The sequence below is a fragment of the Triturus cristatus genome, chromosome 1_1 (genome assembly GCF_964204655.1).
Source record: "Triturus cristatus chromosome 1_1, aTriCri1.1, whole genome shotgun sequence".
NCBI lineage: Eukaryota > Metazoa > Chordata > Amphibia > Caudata > Salamandridae > Triturus > Triturus cristatus.
Window position 1 is genome coordinate 936,372,444 of NC_140579.1, and position 15,399 is coordinate 936,387,842.

Here is a 15,399-nt window from a genome sequence, read left to right on the forward strand (position 1 = left end):
TTATTTGGACTTGGAGCCTCTTTTTTTTGGTTTCTTCCACCTCATCATCCAGGTCCATCTCGGTGATCACGGAATAGCAGAGTATCTGAACGTAGCGGGTTATGCAAGCTAGAGAGAAGGAGATCAGGATTAATTTCGATTCACTTTACGGATATTAGCAAAGTATCTGAATCAGTGGGTTATGCACGCCACAATGTAGCGAGTTATGCAAGCTGAACAAGAGACCAATTTAGATCCACTTAATAAAATTATTATCTCTGATTTTGAAATCAAAATAGCTGTGTCCTTAGGCCCTCGGAAAATGGCTGCCCGCCATGACTTTCCCGTTGAAGAAGTGTGTGGTGCGGGGAGTTGGAATGGACATAGGACTCTGAAGGAAGAGATGAGAAGTATGCAATAATGGGAGAAGCCCCAAAATGATTGAACATCGAAACTGCCTTCTCCTTGCCCCAGGAAAACAGGTAACTACATGGCATTTGATAGTAAAGATGGTCTTAATTTCTTCACCCTACCTCCTAGCACCTTGAAGCATCCCCAACAGTACCCATCAAGGAGTGTCTACTCACCAAAGGCATTCAGTATCCACATGGGTTTTCTGCTGTCTGGCAAGTAGACAGCCAAGAAGTAGACGGGCACTCCCGAAAGAGCAATGCCAATCCCAATGAGGGAATTGATGGTGTCACTGTACAGGGGCACTGCTACCAGGAACAGAGTGCAGAGGCAGAAGATCACTGGGAACACCAGGCTGAGCTGTGAGGAGAGAGATGAGAAGCTGTGAATGTAGAGCCCCTCTTTCCCTAAATCGCGAGAACGAGTCCCTAGTGACAAAACCGTGCCACGGCCCCCACTGTTTGTAAGTAACCTCAAAATCTGACAGCTTCCTGCACGCCAAGTGATATTAGCGTCACTGTATATTTTTCTATAACAATACCTGAGCATTTGGCATTCTCTCCTATTCGATGTCAGACTGCTGCCCAGAACTCCCAATACTTTTGAATGGGGACAATTCAGCCAGAAAAATGAAAAAGATAGTTGTGTTGTTTACAATGTGGGTTATGTCAAGTCGTAAAAAGGCCAAATGGGCTCTATTCTCTGCTCATTGCAAATTATTGTTAACAAGAACCTGGTTGCTGGTAATCGTGGGCACCACAAGCATCGAGAAGCTCCGGGTGGCTTAATTCCCTCTTTCCAGCAAGGTAGAAGCCCCAAAACTAGACTTTTGAATTACTTCAAATAGAAAATGCAGTCTTGCAGGTTCTAGCTTGCATCTTGCAAGAAAAATTTAAAGCAGAGAAAGCTTAAAAACATACGCTTTAGGTAGACTACTCATTTTTGCGGCATCATCATTGCCCTACATGTGTTTGGTCCCATACACCTCCAACAGTCGCACTCAGCCCATTTTGATAAATATCTACTTCCATGCTTTTCAAATTATTTAATTGCTCTAGTTTGATGTAGCATCCCTTTGAAGAGGTAATAGTGAGAAATCTAGGGGCTACCGGGTGCTGCTTGCTGGCAGTCGCACTACAACCACAATAATACTATGACAAATACTCGCCCGAAAGCAGTACTTAATTTGTGAAAGAAAGATTGCGGGTGCCCGAAGCTTCGCTCAGAAACTTGCGGCTGGTGCAATTAAATGTCTGCACGTGCAATACCAATGCTGCATAGCTTTAAAACCACCTCATGCCTCTTTAATCCCCAACCAGACACTCTCTGCCCCTTTATCACACTCCCTTAGGCTCCTGCTTTCCCTTTTGTGATGTTTTTTCTGCCTTTCTGGTTTGTGTTTTTTCCCTTTCTTAATGTGTGACGCTGAAAAATAGGTGGCGGTGCCCAAGTATAAGTGCCGGAGGCCATTTGGAAGCACAAACCAGCATTTTAGTCATTGAAATGCGTTGGCATTAAGGAATAAGTTTGAGGCTGACCACCGAAAGCAGTCAATTATTGATTAAAAGTTATAAGGTGTTTTATCTGGTCAGCATTTTACACGTCTGCTCATTTTCCTCCTAGGACCTTCCAAATCATCCAATGCATTTCAATGGTAAGTCAAGAAAAGTCCAACTCGTTAGTGTCATTTGTGGCTCCTAGCCCCTCATGACTTTTAAATACACAGACACTAGTATGTGGTACTAGAAACTGGCCCTGAGCTAGATCACTCTGACCCTTCTTTAACAGGCGCACGTCACTTGAGATGCCTGTTTTGGATGGGTGAGGGGTGGGAGTGAATTCCAGCCTTCAAGGGAGTGGCTGGACGAAACACTAGTATATGTCCTCATTCCTCCCAAATGTTATTGAAAAACAAAACAAGTCCAACCTGTGGAAATAAAACAATATTAATCTAAATACCACATAATCAATCAGTGCACTAAAGTCAAATCAACGGGCCAGCGGAGAGCATGTGGGCTGATGACAACAAACTGAACCAGGATATCTCTGCATGCATTCATATTTTAAACTGAGGGGTTTGGGACACAAACACTGGTTTGGAGACGTCGGGGGCACTCTGGCAGCATACCGAGTGAAAACATGTCCTTAGTCTGAAGTTGGTCCCGCCATTGATGTTGACGATGTTGTGTGGTAGGGTTCTATAGTTCAGAAACGGTGCTTTAGGAGCGTGGTCGGAGCCCAATGCAAATTGTAACAATGGTTTTGCTTGATCCACTGAAGACAGGCTTGGCGTGCTGTGACCTGTTGGAGCCTCCCTTACATGGCCTGGCTACATCCTGGAATCTGTTGGTGGGGAAAAGTAGAGTCCATCTCCCGTGCCTGGGGAGATCTTTAGTTGGGTTGCCACTGAACTGCTTGTGGGCTGCTCTGGGGCTGCGTGTGTGCCTGAATCTGGGCATCTGCAAGACCGCCTACAAGCCGTAACCTAGTCTTTTGTGCACCCTCAAGGCTAGATGTGTCCTGGTCCGGGCGTGCTCTCGCTACTGTGGTTAGAAGGTGAGCAGGTAGTCCCTGGTTCTTCAGATCGTCACTGGTGCTTCTTGTTATTTGGTATGGCAGTGGTGCCGGAATCCAGTCTGGTTACTTGATGCTGCACGGGTGGTAATGATGACTCACTCGAGCTGGGCTGGCATGTTGGGATTGCCAGCCGCATGGTGAACCTGAACAACAGGTGGTGACGACTTGCCATGGTGGTTGCAGGCTTTCTTTCTTTAGTCGTCGACCTCCAGGAGTATTGGTGGCCAGGTGTTTCTGTTCTTCTTTTGGGGAGGCATTTGCATCCTTGTGCTGTGATGTTTTTGCGCTGCTGAGCCGTCAGTGACTGTGTCTGGACGGATATGCTGGGAAGCGTGGGGCAGAGACTGTTCATGCGTGCTTGCCGATTACTCTCGGGTCTCCCGCTGTGCAGTCACCAGGTTGTCCTCATTTCACCTCGGCAGCTTGCGGCTCGTGCCTCTGGGTGCACTTTGTCAGCAGCCTAAATCTTCTTGAGTGTGCCTTTCAGGCCTGGCCTCCCACGATTTTTCTTCCTGAACTTGGTTGTTCGTCAGGTTCCTAGTGTAGACTAGCAGGTCACACGTCCATCTCTTCTTCTGGGTGCAGCAGCATGCACCATCTCCAGAAAAGGCTAATGGGACCTCTCTGTGTTCAACAGTCACTGGACCATGCAGGTGAGACTACCAGTTGCTGGAGACAGGTGATGATGACTGGCTTAGAGTGAGGATTTAACAGCCACATAGCTCGATGTCTTTGCTGGTGCTGTTCTTCCGTGAAATGTGCGGTTGTGAGCACGGATGCCATTTGTCTTATACAGCTGACTCTTGGGAACTGGCAGTCGCACTGAGAAGCGTGGGATAGAGACGCAGTTTGCGCTTGCTGGTAGTTCGTTTCGTTCTCCCGTTGAGCTCTCTTCAGGGACGTCATTCCACTTTGGTGGCTGGCTTGTGTCTGCGTGGCACTCTCCGGTATTGGTACGAGCCCTCAGTCTCTTCACCCTGTGAACTTGTGCTCTTGTTCATCTGTGGTCATCAGGTCTTTGAGTTAGACAGGTTTAGTCACCCACTTCTCTTTCTTCCTTGGTTCGTGCTTGTGATGTGGCATCCTGCCACGTGTCTTATGTATTCTCTTCACCTTGTGCGAGGTGGCGTCAGGCCATATTTTTTCAGTTCTTGTCACTGTGTCCTCCTGCCAGCTCCACTGTATTTGTTGGTCTGGCCTTCTTCTCCCACCTTGGACCACTCGCAGGTCCAATCCTGTCTGTAGGACTGGGCATCTTGCATGTTCATCAGCCATTTCCTGGATGGCAGTGGAGGTAGGTGTGCTTTGATGGAACCGGTCTACATACTCTTCCATACCTTTCTTCTCCTTGACAAGATAATCCGGAGCAACTCACGATCTCTGTGGGAGGTGAGGGTCTCCTTTTTTTTTTTTTGCATGGGGTCAGCTTGCCACTAGGGGACATGCGACTCTCCTCATGCCTGTAATGGGCTTATGTGTGAAACAGTCTTAAAGCAGTGTTGGGGGCACTCCCTGAATAGTGTTTGGCCCACTGTGGGGCAGTGCTAGTGCAATTAGGATGTAGGTGACCCCCCTCCTACATTCAGACCACACTAGGCCTTCCCTCCCTTTTTGTCTCTGGAGAGTGCTGGTGATGCTGGGAGTGTGTGTGATGGGGCAGATGGCAGGCAGCTCCTTTCTTGTCTTGTGGGGGGAGCAGTGCTAGTCTTCTACCTCATGGAATCAGCGGCAGCATCTTTCTGGCAGGCAACCAGGATCTTTCTGTAGCTGGCATTGTCTCTTTTGACAAGTCCTCACCTCGCGCCCGGTACTCCTACTTTTTCTTTTCTTCACTCAAGGACGTAGTGCTGGTGTCTCGATTACGCCGTCATGGTACTGGATCCTGCCTGAGTGCAGGCGTGCTTGGCTGGGTTAGTCACTTTGTGTGACATGCGCAATGACGGGCCAACGGTGAGCAGTCTGTGCTAGGGATGGCTGGCTGGGCAGTGGTGAGGCTAGTAGACAGTCTCTCTGTTGGCTTGGGCAGCCTCGGTAACACTGCAGGGCTGTGCTGCTCTTCACAGGCACTGCCGTGGTTTCACTATGGTGGCTGGACTTCCCTTGGCCACTTATGGCTTAACAGCCTTAGCCTTCATTGGATTCCTGGCAGCTTTCTTGGCTGGGGCACCTTTCGGCTTCCTGGGGCTCTTTGCTGTGGGGAAAATTATATATCTCACCTCCAAACTGACAGGCAGACAACAGGGGTTGTGTGGTGCAGTGTATTGGAACGCAGTAGGGCTACCTTCATGTACTCTTTGCAGGCAGCGGGGCTGCTCGACTTATTTGTTTTTGGAAAAACAATTAATGTATCTGGGCCCCTTAATAGTCACTTACTCATTTCTTGGGCCGGGCTGGAGGAGCGGTGCAACGAGCTACCGCCAGGTGGAGCTGCAGACACTTCTTTGCAGTAGAAGCCTTCATCATTCTGCGGGTCGTGTGTCTCCAGCAGACACTGCAGGTTGTGGTGGGGCATTCAATGTCGGTGCTTTCTTCCTTGCTGGTGCTGCAGGGAGGCTTTGTCCTTACCCACAAATGTAAACCAGGTCAAGGGACTTCAACAAGTCACTACTTGGGTGCAGTATAGCAAAGTGGCTGCTAAGTGGTGCCGCTTTCCTGAGGCTGCGGGCCTGGTGGTTCACGCGGGTGCTATGCAGGAAGGCGCTGGGGCTGGAGATGCATGTGTGGGGGCCACGAGATGATAGGGAAGCTCGTCCCCTACTTAAAGCTAGTCTTGGCCAGGCCTGCCGCACACAACTCTCTCAGGCAGTGCAACAGCATTAACTGGGGGGAGGGGGGCCAAGGCAGCCTCCCTAGGGCTGTGGGTTGTGCTTTCCTGCACAGGCTCTTTTCACAGTAGCTGTAGGGGGGGATGACGCGGAATTGATGTTGGATGCTGGTGAATGGCATTCGCTCTTTACTGGGGCATGCGAAGTGGCCTTGGTTGGGGTCTACATACTTGGTTCACCCTTTGATGGGAGAGTACTGTTCTCCTCACCACTCTGCGTAGCCTGCAAACGCGCACTTCTCACAGTAGGCGAATGGTACAACATGTCCTCTCTCTCATGACCAGGGCACTTCAGGTGCGGGGTTTCTTGTTCGGTGTCAGCGCAGCACGCTTCAAACGTCAAGGGCGCCCTGTGTCAGCTGCAGGACTCCACCCCCTTTTCATTGATCTTTTGCTGCGGGGACGGTTAGTACTACGGCTGCAGGGGCATTACCGGTGGATGCTGGTGTGAGGCCTTTTATCTACCATGTTCCAGCATACCATGTTCCCGGTACCTCGGTCATTGTACTGATAGAAGCAGGGGTGCCACAGACTTGGGCTATGCTTCCCCCACCCCCCACGAGGAACTGCAAAGCTGCTGTTAGAACACGCGGGGCCACACATGCTCATCACCAATGTTGTTGGCCCTTGGCCCGGTTGACTATTAAATAAATGCACTAACACTAGTATGTGGTACTAGAAACAGGCCCGAGCTTGAATGCTTGGACCCTTTATTAACAGGCACACCTCACTCATGACGCTGTGTTGGATGGATGTGGGATGGGAGTGAATTGCAGCCCTCAAGGGAGTGGCTGGACGAAACAGTACTATGTGTCCTGCAGGACACTACACAGAGGACAGGGCTCTCCTTAAGAGTAGAGAAATAAAACAGTGATCTTCAATCAGTCCAACCGCGCTTTTTGAGGCCCTGCTCTCGTTATAACAGGTTTTCAGTAATAACAGAAGGCCTGACCTAGTTCTGATTGATGTGGTAGGATCACTGGGAGGCACCAACTATTGTGATTTCTTCTTTACTCTACATAAGTCATATTCATAGGCTGGGCGGAGTTCGCATAGTTTTACTGCACTGAACTCTGCGAACTGCCAGAAACATTCTGCTGTGCTCTGCGGAGTTCTGCAGCGGCGGAGTATGTTAAGTTGCGCTGCTCACACCGATTTTTAGCCACAGAGTTTGTCCCGCGCTTTAAAATCAGCACGAACGGCACTAAGCATCGTGCCAGAGAATGCTGCTACTTTCTGCCGCTTGAGTAGACATTCTATTCGAGCTGCAGCTTCCTCAGCACGAATGGCAGACCACCCGCGATGAGTAATCTCGCCTGGAGCAGGTCTAGCCCGTGATTTTTTTTCTTGCGAGTGCTCGCCAACTTGCCGATGGTGACCTGCTTGAGAGAAAAAAACGCCGCTCTGTATCATTGTGTGAAGTTTTTTTGGAACTGCGCGCAGAGCGATGAGTGGAAAAGATTCTGCCAACTCCGCCAGCGGAGCGGAATTCTTCACCTAGTAATATTCATTTTGAACTCCTGGCAATAGGTTTGGTCCTCGACCCCACAAAAACTTCTGACATGTCTGGGAAAATTGTTGGCGTAAAACACTGCTAGTGGGGGTGGGTGCTCTTGTGGCATCTCCGGGACGGTGTACCTTGCCAAGGGCCATATGTAGGGAGCATCACATTTACCGATTCATAAATACCGAATTTTACCGATTCGGTATTTATAAATCGGTAAATGTGATGTAGGTAATCATTCGGTAAATTTTACCGAATCGGAAAAATTCGGTAATTATGAATCGGTATTTACCGATTCGGTAATGAGGCATACCTTCCCATTGATTCCTATGGGCCTGGAGGCCCATAGGAATCAATGGGAAGGTATGCCTCATTACCGATTCGGTAAATATCGATTCGGTAATGGGGGGAGCATATTCAAGGGTGGTAGGGTGTCACATTGACACCCTGTTGCACCTCTGAATCTTGCATGTGTGCACATGTGGCGCACATACATGCCCTAAAGGCATGTATGTCTGCCACATGGCACTCTTAAATCTGCAAAATATTACTTTTTGCAAGGTATTCGTTATTTATCACCAACCTGTATCTGGTGGTAAATAACGAATTTCTAATACTAATTGTCACTCTTTAAAGTGCTCCCTACAACTGATTTCAGGATTCGGTATTTACCGAATCGGTATTTTACCGATTTCTTAATTTCCGATTCGGTAAATACCGAATCCAGAAATCAGCCCCCTACATCGCAAATGCCTAAATACCGGTCGGTAACGGGATATTTACCGAATTTCGGCCATTACCGACCGGTATTTGGCTTCCTACATGAGGCCCCAAATGTATTACAACTGCTGGTCCTGGTTAAGGATACCATATTCCAGTTAAATAACTAACGCTGATGTGCTTATTTGGGCTATACTGTATTTATTTTTCATCCTACTTAAAGCACCTTTGCCTATAATGGTAAATAAAGAAAATGTTGGTCGCAGCAGTGCAGTCAACCTACTTTCGGAGAAATATTTTTGTGGAAATTATAGATGGTTTTGCGTTTTACGTTGCAAATTTCCTCTAACCCAAGAATGCCCTAGTTATTTTTCTGTGGAAGAGCCCTTCGTCTTTTTTTTCTTGTAGTTTAATGTAAGTAATTATGCTGAAAGTTGTACCAAATTTTCAATAATTGGAAGTGCGCAAGTGCCACTTGTCGTTTCTTTGCCGCATGGGAATCTTTTTCGTTTTAATACATTCACTATCCACAAGATGGCAATATTGCATAAGAAAAACTTAAGACACTTTCTGTTTTAATTTGAGAAACAAGTAGAAGTTGTCTCCGCTTAGTTGTGCCAAATAATAGAGTAGCTGGTTCTATATTAGAAGAAAGAAAAGCTGGGAAGCTTCTTGCTTCCTACCCAAAACACAAACGCAACCAGTTTGCGGTTTCATCTATCACAGACTCAAGCAACAAAACCCATACAAGACACAAAGACATCCTCAAGAATTCTATTCAGAGCTCTACAGTAATGACCAGACCCTCAACCAAGAGGACTGTACAAAATACCTCGACAGAATCGGGCTGCCAAAGCTAAGCACTGAAGACACAATCGGGCTAGGTCAGGAAATTAGCTGCACTGAAATTGAAATGGCAGTCAGATCACTGAAAAAAAATAAAGCCCCGGGGCCAGACGGGTACACAGACGATTTCTATAAGACCTTCATAAACCAGCTTAAACCAATCATGAAAAGGGTCTATAACCAGACTGCAACTAAGGGGGAAGTGCCTCAATCCATGACAGAAGCTAATATAATAGTCAACCCAAAGGAGGGTAAAGACCATCTATTACCAAAAAATTACAGACCCATATCCCTTATCAATGTGGACTGTAAAATCTACCCCAAAATCTTGGCTGTCAGACTAAATATGGTCCACCCCAAATTAATAAGTAACTCCCAGGTCGGATTCCTGCGCAACCGTGTGTCTAGCAACAACACCCGACTGTTCTGCCACATATTGGAACAAGTGTCCGCTAAACCTGAACGGGCGGTAGCTATAGCATTAGATGCTGAGAAGGTCTTTGATAAAGTCTCCTGGGCCTTCCTGGTGCGTTGCATGCAAGTCTTCAACCTGGGGGCGGAATACATACGGATGACTATGGCCCTATATAGCGGCCCTTCAGCCCCTATCACAATTAATGGCACACTCTCTGACTCCTTTTCACTACAACAAGGAACCAGACAGGGTTGCCCACTGTCGCCGGCGCTTTTCTTACTGGCCCTTAAACCCCTCATCCAGGACATAAAGCTGGACACTAGCATAAAAGGGGTTGATATCAATGGAGTCGAAGTAAAACTAGCCGCCTACGCAGACGATATACTGATTGTAACGGAACAACCGAAGGCCTCAATCGGGGCACTGAGGACCACGATAGCACAATACTCCAGACTATCAGGGTACAAACTAAACAAAGCCAAATCCGAATGTAAACCTTAAAACATTCACAGCACGAAGAAGAAAAATAATTGCAGGTCCCTTAAATGTTGTAACTCACTTGCCCTGTTCCACAGCTCCTAGAGATTGTCTCCCACAGTCAACTTCCTTCAATTTCCCCAACATTGCTCCTACACAAAGCATTTGCCTTAGATGCTTTTGAACCTCGCACTGAGAAGCTTCTCGTTATTCTGTAACAAGTCTTTCCATCATCACCAGCCCTAATATTCGAAGACCCTGTGTACGCCTAGAAACTCCGTAGAGTTCTATAAACCCACCTTCAGTGTTTGCAGTTCTCATAGTTGTTCCTAACTTTCCTCCCAAGCTCACTGCTTCTTTTGGTTCTGCAGAGCCTCTTCTCACAATCAAAATCATGAGATTCTCTCAGGACTTGTTACACGCTCACACAGGCTTTCTGGAAGTCTGCAGCCCACATGATGAGCTCAGAAGCTCCCTGAGACACCCACTGAGTTCGGTGATTTATAGTGATGTGTGTGAATTAATGGAAAAACAAAAACTGAGAAACCACATAGGAGGAAACCAAATCACAGAAAAACAATTTTAAGGAAAGATAATTTTAAGCAAATACAAATAAATTTAAACTTAAAAGAAACATTTCAAGGGAAAGATCATTGTAAGGAAAAATCCCCCGATATACATTAAATGTGGGTAGTGTTTTGGGGTAGTGAGGGTTTTTGGGGTTCAAGGATAGGAAATATTTTAGGGATGATGAGGGATTATTGGGGGCCAGGGATGGGTGGTGTTCAGGCATAGAAAGGGGTTTTTATGTTTCATGGATAGTTGGAGTGTAGAGGTATGAGAAGGTTTTAGGGATCAGGAATGGGTGGAGTTTAGGGGTGCTAAGAGGGGTTTAGGGTTCATGGATGTGTGGGGTTTAGGGTTCATGGATGTGTGGAGTTTATGGGGTGGTGAGTGGTTGTTAGGATTCAGAGGTGGGTGGAGTTTAGGACTGGCAAGGGTTTTAACGTTCAGTGATGGATGGGGTTTAGAGATCGGGAAGGGCTTTTCAGGGGTCAGGAATTGGTGTGCTTCTAAGGATGATGAAAGGTTTAAGGTATCAAGGATGGGTGGAGTTTATGGGCAGAAAGTTTTAGGGTTCAGGAATGGGTGAAGTTTATGGTGATCAGGTGTTTATAGGGTTCGAGGATTGGTAGAATTTAGGGGTAGTTAGGGGTTTCAAGGGATTAGGGATGTGTGGGGTTTAGGCTTAGAAAGTGGTTTGAGGGTTCAGGAATGAGTGGAGTTTAGGGGTAGTGAGGGATTTACAGTTCAATAATTGGTGGAGTGTAGGGGTAGAATGGGCTTTTAGGGTTAAGGGATGGGTGGAGTTTGGAAAGGTGAGGGGATTTTTGGGTTCAGGGATGGGTACCATTTAGACATGGTTAGGTGTTTTTAGGGGGCAGGGTTATTTGTTGCCAGGGGGTCAGAGATAGATGGTGTTTGAGGGTGGTGAGGGGGTCAACAAATTAAAACCATATGAAGTAATTGTTTAACAATATAACAGACGTATAGCTGATATAATGTTGCTTGAAGTAAAGTGCTGAGATAGATACTTCTGTCAAAAATGTTTATGAAAGTGGGACCTGCAACTGTTGCATAAAAATAAACATGGAAACAAAAAAAATGCATTCTGTGAATTGGTTTTTATGAAATGGTGAATGTTATTCATCCTGCAAGTTTCCATTGAACGCTTCAGGTGAAATGATTTCTCAGAAATGACATTCCATTAAATCGTTTCTCTAAGAAATCAAATACAACCTATGTTTAGGTCTCGCTTACCAGGCAGTGTTAGCTGTCTGATTTCAATAAGACAATTGTGTGAACACCAAGAACTTACAGAGGGCTTTTAGTTTAGCTTTTAGCATTCCGATTCAATGGCTTTTCTTTTCCATCTTGTATTTGTTCCTCCATTGAGGATGTCCTCTGTACCAGTCCTTTAGCCTTGGGCATGGCTGACTTGTTTTCTTCCACTACTCACCTTTAGGGAGCAGCTTTTTTTGTATTTGTGTTTGAGCACCGAGTGTATGTTTTCTTTAGCTCTCTCCTTTGAGCCCTTTCCCCTCGCTATATTCAGTGTTGCTGTCGTCGTAGTGTGCTTTCCTCTCAACACCTAACACCTTCTCCCCTGTGAACCGAGTTTGTCTGTCTGTCTGTGTGCTTCTCTGTACACGTCCTGTGTTCCTATCTCTCGCGTATGCTGTATGTCCTCGGTTTCTGTTTAATGTAAAACTCCCCAAGCACACTCCGTTTGTTTCTCCCACCCCCGGTTCTTTATTAGCATATATTTAAATTTTATGTTTTTTGGAAGGCCAGGCAAATTGCTGCCAGCCCTGTGCACTTTCATTTTCTTGTAATGAGCAATCTAAGTGGCACCCACCATCTTTAATCGATCAAAAATTAAAGAAAATGGTGTCAGCATCATTCTGTATGCATGATGCGAACGTGCATTTTTTATAGAATTACGTGACCACGAACAGCGGCCACGTCATGACATCTTTTTTCCAATGCTAAATAGCACATCGTACTGTTCGGAATCGACAAAAAACATCGGCAAAAGAAAAAACCTATTGGCTTTGCCTATGCTTGTGATTATTTTCCACATTGCAAGCACAAGTCACAAGTTATCTGCGACCTAACATCGTCTCCGGCAGCTACCGAGGTAGGTCTCCGATTCCACCTCATATTCTCAGAAACCCCTGGAATTTTCAGTCCACACCTTTGCTTGCTCAGCAGATCCTTGAACCTCTAGTCCTGCTCGCCTTCTGTGGCTCCCTGAGGTTCTCAAATGCTGTTTATCACAACCAACACCTTTGAGAGCTCCCTCATGCTCGGCAGCAACACTTGCTTCTCTCACTCTGCCCCCAGCTCATTGTCCGCAGTTGTCTAACCCTGGCCCTAAGCTCAGCAGTGCCCTGAAATACTACTTTATTCAAATTGTGCTTTCAGATAGTGCTCTGTTCCACACCATTAGTCACTTAATGCGTGTTTCGTGAGTCAAGAAATCATTAATTATTTGTTGCTTCTTCAGGGCCTACTCTTAAGTACCAACATGGTAACTTATCAACAGAACCATTTTCAGAAGTAGCTATAGATCATTGCTTCCGAGCTGCAAGGGCACATGAGATGCCCTGGGAGCTGATGTATGTATAACATCCGACTAGCTGTTTATGGTTTCTTGAGTTGCAAAACACGTTGGCTGACAAATTTTGAGATACCCATACCTTGTTTTTGAAAGTTGTTCATCAACTTTTTAAACTTTGACCACAACGTGAATCTTTTCATCTTTAATTTGTCGAACACAACCACCTGTCCTCTAAAAATGAAAATGTTTAGTGTCAGAGGTTGAGACACTTTGTTCTGAGGTCTTTGAAAGATCAGGGTAGCCTCTTTCCTTCATCTTTCTCTTCGATTTGTGTACAAGTGCTTGTTTATAATTATTCAAAAACTGGCCATTGATATAACAAACTATCCAGCAGGATGGCCCAGTGAGCTGAACGCTCCGTGGTTTGCAGGTCACAAGCGTGAGCCCTAGCAAGGCCAGCTGAGTCTTCTATCCATATGATGTTGCAAAACTTTATTTCATGACATTGGAGAATAGTATTACCGGTTATTTACAGCACTTAGAATGTATGAAGTGCTCTAAGTTAGTAACATGGAATTGAACTACTTTGGTATGTGATAGTAGGTGCGAACTACTGCCGAACTCAATGTATCAACCTGAAAGCAATGAACACTTGAGACCGCTCTGCAAAGATTCAAATGTTTGTCTACTGGACACATAATCCATTATAGGAACATGTAAACTGCAGGTTCCATAAGGATCTCTTAAAAATGCTGAAACCTGCTGCACTATATTAATAGGCTGCGAACATGAGATCTAGAGATTAAACACAGTGCTTTGCAGCAGGCATATTAGCCATCTAAGATATTAAATGATTACTTAAACCTGTAACCAGCAGATTACACTCACATCTCAATAGGAACTGCTCATAACCTTAGCTTTGTTGCTAGTATTATGACAAAAGCTGCTGGACGTGCACACATCTCTGCAGCAGGTGCATGAACGCCCATGCTCCTCTAACCAGTGGATGCACTTTGCAGGGACATCAAGCTAGTAAGATCCTCCGGTGGTCAATGTTTCTGCTGTGGTGATCTGAAGGTTACAGGGTTGTCTGTCTGTTGTTAACCTAGCTGTTGGTTTTTCTAGGGTGGATAAAATAAGCATCACATGGGTAGCACAGAGTCTTGTCCTGCCCAGCATTATGCCAGCATTGCAAGTTACCATCAGTGCCAGAGCTTTCAACTGACCCCATGTCAGGCAAGAGTGGATTATCACTCCCTGTTTTTGCTTTGCCTGCTTGTACTCATTTTGCATTTGAAATGGGAGACGCAAGTCCCAGAGTGCAAAGCAAATTAGAAATGGATAAACTGCACACGTCTGACACAGGGCAACATGTGGGCACTGCACCCGAGAGAGCCAACAGGACAGTGCACAGACCCACCCAAATCTCCCCGAGAAAGTATAAATAGCGCCCCGTAACCCTTAACTGTGTACAGTGATCCTAAAACGGTCCAGGTAAATAACATAATTTCTACGATGTTGTACGAAATCTAGAACTCTAAAGGCCATTCACCGCATACATTTGCATAAAGCGTGAAGCTTGCCATTTTTAGCCTGCGTTTTATGTCCACAACTGTCTTCCTATTTTAGTTGTCTGCCTAAGAGGAGTCTCTCTTCTATCTCAGATCCTATCTGAGTTGGACAATTTAAAATCTAATCAACCCACATTCTCCACGGTAGTGTTTTTTTTTTATTTTTTGCTGGTGCTGCTTACTAGAGTTTTGAATTTCATTAGCACTGTTAATCATTGTTCCACACTCACAGATACTCATTTTATAAACCCTATTGGATTAAAGACCGATTGCCAGATACACCATATTTGATCATAGAGCTATTTCACTATCGGTATCTGCTGGCCAAGTACATCCACTGCTGAGATGGGAAACAGCCTTTACCACGAAGCATTTTCTTCGCATTACGTTTACAACGATACACTTACCTCGTAAACGTCTTCACAACGCGTAATGCTTCAACAACCATCTTCACCACGCAAGCAACGTCATCACGGAACAACGTCATCCTAATACGAAAAAAAGCATCAGTCCGTTTTCAGTGTTGGCGGAGACCTGCGGAAAACGGAAAAAAAGAGGAAAGGGGGCTTGGGGGGGTCTCCCCCCCAAAAAAAGAAAAAGCGGAGTAAAGGTAAAAACGAGGTAACGGCAAAGCGTGGAAAACACATTCCATTGTAACGCATGCGTGGTAAAGGCATGCGTTGCAACGGAATGCGTAGTAACGACATATATTCTGCTGAGATAGTGTGAGGGTTGAAGAGATCTATGTGTATGTAGCATGTCTCATTTTCGGAATACTGCTCAGGTGGTTAATGTACTTGCTGTAGAGACCTGTGTAACATGCTGGTCACAGGTCGAAGCTTCGTGAAGCAGGTTAGAGAGAGAGTGCACCTGGCACAGATCCTCTACTTGTAACTTGGAGGTTAGAGGTTCAAATCTTAGTGGGGTCCATGTAGCCATGTGTTTGTTCCA

The 15,399-nt window shown here is 45.9% G+C and overlaps 1 pseudogene; it reads right to left on the bottom strand.

Moving 5' to 3' along the window:
- LOC146871318 (Y+L amino acid transporter 2-like) overlaps nt 1-15,399 on the bottom strand; it is a 647,328-nt pseudogene continuing 631,929 nt past the window's right edge.